Source organism: Aquarana catesbeiana, linkage group LG04, assembly GCF_042186555.1.
Source record: "Aquarana catesbeiana isolate 2022-GZ linkage group LG04, ASM4218655v1, whole genome shotgun sequence".
Lineage (NCBI taxonomy): Eukaryota > Metazoa > Chordata > Amphibia > Anura > Ranidae > Aquarana > Aquarana catesbeiana.
Window position 1 is genome coordinate 665,682,727 of NC_133327.1, and position 8,236 is coordinate 665,690,962.

The following is an 8,236-nucleotide window of genomic DNA, read 5'->3' on the forward strand; positions in this document are numbered from 1 at the left end:
TTACATTTTTCACTCTTTTTTATATTGCAGCCATTTGCTAAAATCATTTAAGTTCATTTTTTTTCCTCATTAATGTACACACAGCAGCCCATATTGACAGAAAAACACAGAAATGTTGACTTATTTAAAAAATTCAATTTTTATTAATACAAAGATATTAAAAATAGATAGCAGACATACAAAAATATCAACGAAATGATGACCATACATAAATTGGTTCAAAGAGTCATGTGTAATTGGTCAGCCATAGCTAAATTCACAGAATCATGCGTGATTGGTCAGCTGACATGTTTCGCGAAAGATTTTGCTTCATCAGGGCATAAGTGACATCACAGAATAATTCTATATTGTATAAAAAGCAAATAATAATAATTATATAATGGCCATCCATAAATGTAACTCAAGAAACATAAAATAACATAAGTAGTCTGGTGAAGTATTTAATACAGGTAATGCTCACCTATTGGTACAGATCTATGCAGCAGAACTGCTATTACCATTGCCATTTTCACCCCCCCCCCCCTTCTTACTTTATTATTGCCGTTTCATTTTACTTTATCAAATTTATGTCCAACTTTTTTTTTGTAAGGGTAACCCTCACAGTATTTTTGATTGCATTTACATATTGGCTGCCCATAGGGGGCATTAAAAAACTTTTTTTCTGCTATGGTTCTTTTACTAGATTTGTGCCTTGTTGGTTGTGTGTGCGGTCCGGTTCCCTTGTCGGCATTATCCACCCATGGATATTATGCTTCCGCGGGGGTATTGGGTGGCGTGTGGCAATTTTTATTTTATGTCCTAATTATTAAGGGATTGGGAGCCGTATCTTTAGTACCTCCTGTGTACAGCCCAACCATTTATTCCTCATTAACAGAATTGTTGACATTTTTGCAATTGGATGTGGGTTTCGCCACATCCAATTCGCAAGACAGAAGAGTGTGACCGGCTCTCAATGGAGCCGGTTTACTCACCTCCGGGGCGACTGTAGTCCGCACTGGAAAAGGGTCCTGTGCATCTTTGGCTCTGACTCAGGTGCAAATTCAGGCAAAAATTTGGACCTGATTCACACCTGAATCGGTGAACAGGGATGCACCGGACCACATGCTGTAAATCGCGGCCGCAGCATATGTGAACCCGGCCTCAATTGGGACTTTTATATAGTTGCCACAGTTGCTTTTCTGAGGTATTAGTGCATTGCCTTTATGTATTGTTTTACTGGGTTTTTTCCATGCAGGCTGGTTTAGCAGGGACTGTGGTGGTAGGTCACTTTCCCTTTGGAGAGGGTTGAGAGGGAGCTGGGATGGTTCCTTTGGGTCTGACCGGGGATAGTATTTAATTTATTTTCCATTTTTTCCTTGTGGTTTTCTATTTTGATCATATCAATTATTGTTGTCTATATTTATGATTATTTGATAATAAACTTTTTACATTTCTAATACAGAGTAGCCTGAGTTGGTGTCTCCTTGGCCGCATTTTCTTCTCTTTTGTTAATTGCCATTATAAAGGGCCCCGCAAGGAGAGTAAAGGGCCCCATGCAGTCCCAATGCAAAGTGCTTCGGGACTGGGTCAGGGGGGCCCTTCATGGTTTCTTGGGCTGGAGCCCTGAAGGTTCTAGTTACGCCTCTGCTCCAAATGACCCCTTTTTGGAAAGTATACAGTCCAAGGTATTTAGTAAGAGGCATGGCAAGTTTTTTGAAATTGTAATTTTTTGTCACAATTTTTTGGAAAACACTTTTTTCTTTTACATATTGTCACCAGAACCATATAGTGTTATCATATAACTAGTGTGACGATGATCAGGAACACTGACTGGTGACAGTAAGGGGGGAAAAAAAATCTTTTTTTTTACATTTTTTTTTCTTCTTTTTGCGATTTTTTTTTTCACACTGTGAATAGAGCAATACCTTGTTCCTGTAGTAACACTGTACTACTCTGTAGAAGTTATCAGGATTTTTTTTTTCACATTATGATTGCTTATAATAGTGAATTCCATTGGTATAAGCAACCATTTTTACTGAATGAAACTGATTCATGCAGTGTCTTTTTTGTGATTAGCTGTGATTGGCTAAAGCCAATCACATGGTACAGATGGGCTGTGATTGGCCCCGTCTGTACCATGTGATCACTGTGACCGTTCACAGCTAGCAACACAATTGTATACACTGGATGGCATTAAATGAAGCCATCCATTGTTTACAATTGTCATGCGATATGCTGTGATTGGCCACAGCGATCACATGATACTGGCAATGGGCCAGTATAGTGATCAGTCGTCGGCTGTGTCTGGTGGACACAGCCTCTGACAGATCACGCTGCTTTGGGGCCCTGTGGCCACGCAAGCAGTGCGTTTTGGGAGAACATCATATGATGTCCGCTCAGAGGGATGAAAGGCCTGCCCGGCCATCAATCTGCTATAGCCCGGACAAGAAGGTGTTATGGTCCCTACAGGAGCAAAGCCAGCCAGGGTTCATAAACATCAGCAATTCTAACAGTGGCTGCTGTTTATACATCTATTTTTATAGAGTCTATTTAAAGTGCCCCAGTTGTTTCCTCAAATAAAACTGAAAGCTCCCTGCAAGATAAGATCAATACTCACCATTTCGTTGGGTGGTGTGTTGAAAGTTTGATCTCTTGGAGAGCTCCGGGCTCTGCCATTATGCAAAACTTCTGGGTGTGTCACATAACATATCTCCTGCTGGCTGTCGGAGTTTCAAATGCCAATCTTTAAGATACTACTGGGCCTTGCACTTATATACCCCTTATGGATAAGAAAATTTTACAACCCAGCTATTTTTATAGAATCTATGTAAAGTGCCGCAGATGTTTTCCTCAAAAAAAACCCTGAAAGCTCCCTGGAAGATATGAAGATCAATATGCATCTTTTTTTTTTTGTTTTCAAAAAGTTTTTATTCAAGCATAAAGGTAAAACCAATATAAAACAAAGATATACAGAGCCATATATAAAGGGATCATAAATTATATGCAGAGACTAGAAACATACATTTGTAACAGAGTTAATTAATCTTATTCTTTAACTCACTATAGTCTTAAAGTCAAGGCATAGTCTAGTGGATACAATATGGCTAAGGATTAGTCCAGAACCAAATAAGGCACTTAAAAAGAGAAAAGAAAAACATAGCAAGGAGACAAACAGGGATAAAATAGAAGGGGAAAATAAAAATAAAAAAAAAAAAAAAAACAGTCAGGTTTGGAGCCTAAATAGAATCCAAGGATTCCAGATAGCATCATATTGAGGGATAGTGTCATGCAAGGTGTGATAAATCTTGTCAGCCAACATCATACGGTCTATTCTATCAATCACTTGCGCATAAGGAACCGAAGGTGATTTCCAATGTGAAGCAATCACCCATTGCATAGCAACACAGATAGAATGGATCAGTTTTACCAATGGTTTAGAGGAGTCTGGAGGAGACTGAAACAACAGGCAATGTTGATAGGAGAGGTTAAGGGGTTTGCCTGCTAGCTTGTCGATCAGTTTCAGGATCTCAGTCCATGTGGGATGTAATTTTTCGCATTCCCAAAATGTATGGAGGAAAGAGCCTTGTTGTGCACAGCCCCTGAAGCAGAGGTGGGAGGCTTGTGGGAAGAGTTTGTGGATACGTACTGGGGTGTAGTACCAACGTGTCACTAGTTTGATGGCAGTTTCGCGCACCATAATAGATTTGGTACACTTGCGTAAATTTTGCCAACCTTTTGCCCAGTCTATCTCAATGTCCTCCAGATCTATCTCCGATTCCCATTGCGATCTATATTTTAGGGATGAAGCCTCAGTGATAGCCACTAGATTATTGTAGATTAGAGAAATAAGGCCTTTCTGACGGGGCGAATCATGGCAAATGTCTTCAAATAGTGTTGTGGAGGATAAAGAAGGGCCAGAGAAGTGTTTTTGGAAGAAGTGGCGTATTTGTAGGAAATGGTAAAGTTCATTGTTTGGAATGTGGTATGTGGTTTGCAGTTGCGAGAATGAGATAAATTTTGAGTTAAGGAGAAATTTATTTAATGTAGTTAATTTTAAATCAATCCAGAGTTGAAAGGACGCGGGTCTATCGTATGCTAAGGGGAATCTAGAATCTCCTAAAAATGAGGCACCCAAAGGTATAGCAGAGACCAGGTTGTATGTATTTTTGTATGCGTCCCAGAGTTGAAGGCCTGCCTGGGTGATCAAATTTTTAGATCCCATTACTGGACCAACTGGGTTATTGGTCCACATGAGGCCTGGGAGAAAAAAAGGGGCAACGGATTCGCTTTCAAACTGCACCCAGGGAACTCTGGAGTTGTGTATGTTCCATTGTGCCTGTTGAGTGTATCTACTGGCTAAGTAGTAAAACCATACTTGCGGAACCCCCAGGCCACCACTTTTAGAGGAACGGTATAGGACCTCCCTGGAGAAGCGTGGGGGTTTGTCCTTCCAGATAAATCTATTAAACATCACCTGGATAGAGTGTAGGTAGGTTTTAGAAATTTTAAGTGGGAGGGATCTAAAAAGGTAAAGGAGCTTGGGGAGAATTGTCATCTTAAGAGCCGTAATTCTACCAAGAAATGAAATGTGTAGATGTGACCACTGTTTGAGTATACCTTTAAGTTTAGATACCATGGGTGGGAAGTTAGCTTCGAATAGTCTGCTAAAATCTTTAGTCAGGTTGATTCCTAGGTATGGGAGGTGGGAGTCTGCCCAGTTGAAAGCATACACTGATTTAAGGTGGAGTAATTCTTCAGGTGTGTAACCTATCGGGAGAGCACTGGATTTTGACATGTTTATGGAGAGGCCTGAAATCTCTGCAAATTTTGATAGGGTCTGAAATAGGTTCGGGAGGGATATGAGAGGATTGGTGAGGAACATCAAAACATCGTCTGCGTACATCCCAAATTTGTATGTCGAGTGGCCTTTTTGGTAACCAGAGATATCTGGGTTTTGGAGTATGGCTATGGCTAGGGGTTCGAGGGCCAAGGCGAAAATTAAAGGTGATAACGGGCATCCTTGTCTTGTACCTTTGCCTAGACTAAAAAACTTAGAGTTGCATCCAGGGAGTCTAATTCTGGTTTTCGGATTCTGATAGAGAGCTAAGAAAGCATGTAGGAATGCTCCCTGGAAGCCCATGCGTTGTAAGAGTGTAGTGATGTATGTCCAGGAGACACTATCAAATGCCTTTTGTATATCCAGGCTGAGCATAAGGAGTTTATGCGAAAATAAGTTTGCATCTTGTATTATGTTTGTGGCAAGGCGAATATTATCAGTGATGAGTCTATGGGGGATAAAGCCAGACTGGAAAGGGGAAATCAGAGAGGGGATAACTATTGCCAGTCTGTCAGCCAAGATTCTGCTAAAGATTTTTAAGTCATTATTCATGACCGAGATAGGTCTATAGTTTTGGGGTAAGGTATGGTTCTTTTGAGGTTTCGGAATCAGGGACATGTTAGCTAATAACATATCATCAGAGAAACTACCGCCTTGTAAAACCCAATTGAATAGATGGACTAATCTAGGTGTGAGAAGGGGAGAGAATTTCTTATAATATAAAGAGGAGAATCCATCAGGACCGGGTGCTGAACCCGACTTTAGAGATTTGATAACATTCAAGACCTCTGCTGGTGTGATAGGGGTGTTCAGGTTGTCTAATTGTGTGGGGGAGATGTTCGGAAGGGGGATATTCTGAAACCATGTGATGTCAGATGGAGAGGGTTTTAGCTGGGATGGGGCTAGCAGAGAGGAGTAGAATTGTTCAAAGATATGAAGGACTTCCTGTGGATGGGAGGTGATGTGTCCCGAGGGGGTCGTTAATCTATATACATGGGGCGGGCGGGAGGAACGATTAAGTTTTCTGGCGAAAAGGGTGGAAGCAGAACTTTCACAAAGGAGACATTTGGCTTTTGACCAACGTAGGGATTTTTCCACCCTCTTCGACAGGATACCCTCCAACTCCAATCTTTTTTGGTCAATTAGTTGTCTAGTGGATTCTAAGTGTAGGAGATTAGTATTCTTGTAAAGACTGTCCAAGTCCTTATTAAGGGTTAAAATGTTTTGTTTATCTATTTTATTCTGAGCAGCAGCAAGACCAATCAATTTTCCCCTTAGAACTGCCTTGTGTGCTGACCAAACCGTGGAGGGAGGGGTTTCTGGGATGGCATTAAGATCAAAATATTCGTCAATAGCTTGTGCTACCTCTCCCTCAACGACTGTATCTGATAAGAGAGATTCGTTGAGTCTCCATGAGTAGGAGGTGGGAGCCAGCCTAATGTATGAAGTGGTGAAGGCAGTGGCATGATGGTCCGACCACGAGCAAGGATGGATGCTAGCATCTGTGGTGTTAGCAAGGATAATGGGGGTAGTATAAATGTAGTCTAGTCTCGCATAACTCTTATGGGGATGGGAGTAGAAGGTGTATTCCTTAGCCCCAATGTTGTGTGCTCTCCATGTGTCCACCAGTTGGTGTTCTAGTAGTCCACCCGAGAGCGAACGAGGAAAAGATTTGGCTGAGGGGGACATCGAGGATCTGTCTAAAGTAGGGTTAGCAACCGTATTAAAGTCCCCACCTATTATCATGTGTGGCGAGTGGAATTGGGAGAGACGGGCAAAGAAGAAGTGAAAAAAAGATGCAGGAGAGTCATTAGGGGCATAAATACTGGCAATTGTAATTTCTCTAGAATGGATCAGACCTTTGATTATAACAAATCTACTCTCTTTGTCTTTAAAGACTTGTTTGACATCCATTGGGAAAGAGCTGTGCAAGAGTATGGCGGCGCCCCTACTTTTCGTTTGATGTAATGTGCAAAAAGTCTGAGGGTAGTGTCTGTGGAGGAATTTAGGATGTGAGGAGTGTGCAAAATGCGTCTCCTGTAAAAGGAGGATCTGCGCTCCATGCTGTTTATAGAATGCAAAAGCCTTTCTCCTCTTTAGAGGGGAATTAAATCCCTTGACATTGTGTGATATACACCTAATCACCATGACGGTGGTGATAGTGGACTATAGTCTGAGGGCAAGCAGACCCAAAAAGGGGGACTAAAGCAAACCCATTGGATCGCAAGAGGCAAAAAAGGGGAGCCGACATACTCGAGCACTGGGAGGTCAAAGGGCAAAATACATCAAAAATGTAAGTTATACAGAACAATATCAATATGTAGACTATACTATCTTTCAGCATAATGAAATTGATGCAAAAGCATTGTGAAGGTTGACCAAAACCTGAAAAAAGAACAGGAAAAAAAAAAAAAAAAAAATTTCACGAAAGTTAGAACTTAATGTGATTAACCACATAACTAGGAACTGGATCAGGTTATAGGAAAAACCTGAAAAGAAGAAAGCACAATTTCCGAGACCACCAGGTCTCGAACCCAGCCTGAGAGGAGTTCTGTGCTATGTTGGGCGAGTGAGAGAAAAAAAAGTCAAAAAGAGAACTTGCCTGCAGTGAAGTCAGAACCAAAAAAAAAAAATAAAAAAAAAATATAAAAATGATGTCCAAATCTGCTAGGCTGCGGCTGGGTGGGGAAAACAAGTCGCGGCTCCTAGGGACCGACGTCCGGGCGGCTGTAAATTGTAGTTAGGTGCATGTTGCTGGGATGTCTTGAGGGTGACATCAAAGGAGAGAAGATCAGCGAAATGGGTCCTCCGGTCTGTCCCCAACGTCATATCTGATGCGGCGTCTGTCTCTTCTGGTTGGAGGTGTCTGCCAAATAGGTGAGAGTCTTGGTGTAGAGGGGGGTCGACGGATGACCTCAGGTTCAAGAAGGCCGAGTTTAACCAAAACTTCTTGGCCCTCCAGGAGTGAAGTGGCAGAATATGTGGTACCGTTGTGGGGTATTACAAGCTTGAAGGGAAAGCCCCATCTATAACGAATACGGGCAGCTTGGAGGGCAGTAGTAATCTCCTTCATGCTACGTCTCCTGTCTAGAGTGGCAGGGGAGATATCAGGATAAATTTGGATGGTACGGTCATCTAGCGTAATACGTTGTTGATTGCGGGCAGCTCTAAGGATCTCCTCTTTAGTTAAGAAGTCCTTCATGCAAAGGACAATGTCCCTGGGAGGTTTGTCGTCGGGTGGTTTAGGTCTGAGGGCTCTATGTATACGATCACAGGTGAATGCACCCGCTTCTGTGTCTGGGAGCAAAGATTTAAACAGGCGGATCATTGTAGGGATGAGATCCGTAACTGATTCTGGGATACCTCTTATACGCAAATTGTTGCGTCTATTGCGGTTATCGAGGTCTTCGATTTGGGATT